Below are 3,054 nucleotides of genomic sequence, written 5' to 3'. Positions count from 1 at the left end.
TTTTTTTTTGGTCTTTCTAATNTTATGTCGTCTTCATCGAATGTTATTTTCTTCTCTCTTCTTCTCCCCTGTCCTCGCAGCTCTCGCCTTTTCTTCAATTAAACAACATCTTCCAAATCTGATTGTGGTTCTTGTAAGAGCTCTACCCTTTCTAAGTTCAAATCTAAATAATTTTTTTTTTTTTTGCTAATGAGAAATAAACACGAGCATTTTTGGAATTAGGGTTTAAGCCTTAAGGGGAAGAAAATTTGATTTATAGGAATGTAGAGATTGCTGCAAGCCTGCAACCATACCAGAACCATTGCTCTGCATTGCGTGCTTACTAAGGGTGATTCCAAGTCTAATTTTTTACAAATCGAATTCACTTCCCACCCTCCCCCCAAAACCCTAGATCCAAATATGGCATAGCTAGCTTAATTTCGTTAAAGATGTTTGCTAAGTGAACGAATCAGATTGAGAAGTTGTTAGTTTTGATAAATTGAAAATGAGGAGGAGATCAGGATCAGAATGAAGAATGGAGGTCGCCAAAAAAATAGGAATAGGATCAAAAGTATTTTTTTTTTTTTTTTTAGTAAAGAAATGATTAAAATAGATTATGAATATTTATTAAACCATAAATTATGTTTTGATGATGTGGTTTTGCCACATCAGCTGCCACCTAAGGTGGGCTTTAGGTGGTTCACTAAAAGGTGGTTCATCTAGTACCACTTAAGATTTTAACATACCAACCGTGTGTCCGCATCAAATTCATGGCGCATGTGCATAATCTCCACCATAAACAGATCAATAATTATTAAAGAGTTGAACCATTGAGTTAAGCATGTGAGTTAACCAGATTTCATTTCAAAAAAGAAGGAAGAAGAGCTTTGGGCGTGCAGAGTAAATTTTGAGGTCAAGTGGATTTAAAGTAGTTTGCTGACTTTTACTAAACAAAGATTCGATAATAGAATTGAAGGTGCGTGTCAATCTCTTGAGCAGAAGGATAAGTATTTCATATGACGTGTTGTGTTATTAGTTTGAGCTAAGAATTGGTGATCAATTGTTAGTGTTGGAAAAATAAATTAATGTAATGAACTACATAGGGGGAGGAGTAGTAGAATTTGATATATTTGGTGATTAAGTAATGATGTGCTACTAAAATTATTCAATAATATTGAATAGTTGAACTGATGTGTTAAGCATGTGAGATAACCGGGTTTCATTTGGAAAAAGAGCTTTCAGTGTGCATAGTAAAATTGGACATTGAGTGGATTTAAAGTAGTGCAAAGTTCTACCAAACAAGGATTCGATAATAGGATTGAAGATGCGTGTCAATCCCTTGACTTTGACTAGAAGGATAAAAATTTCATATGGCATGTCGATGTGTTAGACCATCTTTATCAATGTTAGGCATTTTTGAGTTAAATTTTAGTTAAATTAGCTAAAATATCATTTTGGTTAACGACTTTAGAAATACGTGTGTATCAATGCTCTCTACTTTAACTAATATTAAATTAATATTGTCCTTCAAATGAAGATTAAATATAGTTTATATGAATTTATATATCACAAAAAATATATATATTTTTTTTATCTAAGGACATTAATTTTTATTGATCACAACTTGAGAGTAAATACGACAACATGAATATGATCCGCCCGCGGGGGTAATCCTACGAAACTACCTAGTAAATCTACATAGTAGACACTAAACAATCTCTATGCTGAAGACCATGGAATGAAACGCTATGATCAATCTTCCGTGGTAGCAAACATGACAAATAACCAGCCACCGAGAACATAAGGAGGAAAAGACAAATCCAGAAGTCCGTAACCTATCATTATTGACTAATTCCGGGACCACCCTAAGTAGAGGGGCCTAGAGCATCAAAACCCTAATTAAAGACTGAAGCTCAATAACTAAGAAAATGCTCTAGACCCGCAAGTAGTCTAGTCTAAACTAAACTAAAAAACAGAATCCAAACCAGGCCTGAAAGGAAACCTTAGCCCAAATTCGACCCAACAAGAATCCAAGCCCAAATATGATTAGATGGGCCAAAACCCAACTCTTCCAGCCTAAATCTCAGCCACGCCACCACCCTCTCGCCATCTTGTTGCTGGACCAGCAGCACGTCTACGTCACCATTGGACCCCTCCGACTACTGTCGACCGCCACCTACCGTCGCTTCACACCAGGAGCAACCAGAACATGAACGAAAACAAAGCTTCCAATATCAAACCTGCAAACAGAGACCAACCAAAAGATCGGACTCAGATCGGCTGAAATTGAGAACCTCTCATCTCCACTCAAGCCTTGGTCCACCCCAGACGTCCTCTAATCTCCGGTCATCCCCGGCGCGAGCGAAATCTTCAGCCAATAAAGAAAGGGAATAGCGCACCCGATCATCTCCAAGCCAAAGGACTCAGCCTAATAACCCATTCGGCCGAACCCCGCATACGCCTACGAGGTCAAAGACCGTCGCCGGCGGCGAGGCGCAGCCGGACGAGCACGATCTGACTTTGTGGATGCTCTCTCTTCGTAGGGTTTTAGAGAGGAGCGGCGCACCCTTTAGTTATAAAATATCTTAAAATGAATACATTAAATTATATAGAGTCTTATCTCGCTCTCTATATTTAGCTAGCGAGATAGCTAAAAACCTAAAAAGTTAAACACGCTTTCAAAAATAGCTAAAAACCAAAATAGAGAGTCTGATAAACATGCTCTTACTAGTTTGAGGAACATTGACGATAAAGCTTGAGATTTCATGTAGGGTCTCTCGGGAACCTAATCTGTTTAAATGGTTGAATATAGTTTTGATTCAAATCGGTGAATTGTTTGATATTAATTGTTTAACTCTTGAATGTTATCTTTTTTTATAAACCCATGTTATCGTTTTTGATAAAAGCATGTGTAACACATTCTAAAAGGGAAAAGAAAATAAGAGAGGCCAAAACAGGTGTCGATCACTCTCTTCTTCTTCTTCTTCTTCTTCTTCTTCTTCTTCTTCTTCTTCTTCTTCTTCTTCTTCTTCTTCTTCTTCTTCTTCTTTCTTCTTCTTCTTCTTCTTCTTCTTC

The 3,054-nt window shown here is 37.3% G+C and overlaps 1 pseudogene across 1 annotated transcript in view; it reads right to left on the bottom strand.

Moving 5' to 3' along the window:
• LOC101294434 overlaps positions 1-788 on the bottom strand; it is a pseudogene marked incomplete at its 5' end in the record, with an annotated part of 5,727 nt that extends 4,939 nt beyond the window's left edge. The window contains one exon of the transcript XR_184139.1: positions 726-788. The product of XR_184139.1 is annotated as a T-complex protein 1 subunit zeta-like (transcript). The remainder of the gene's footprint in view (positions 1-725) is intronic.
• Positions 789-3,054: the final 2,266 nt, after the last annotated feature.

The sequence above is a fragment of the Fragaria vesca genome, linkage group LG2, assembly GCF_000184155.1.
Source record: "Fragaria vesca subsp. vesca linkage group LG2, FraVesHawaii_1.0, whole genome shotgun sequence".
Taxonomy (NCBI): Eukaryota; Viridiplantae; Streptophyta; class Magnoliopsida; order Rosales; family Rosaceae; genus Fragaria; species Fragaria vesca.
The sequence above is the reverse complement of the archived record's forward strand: the minus strand, read 5'-3'. Positions and strand labels throughout refer to the sequence as shown.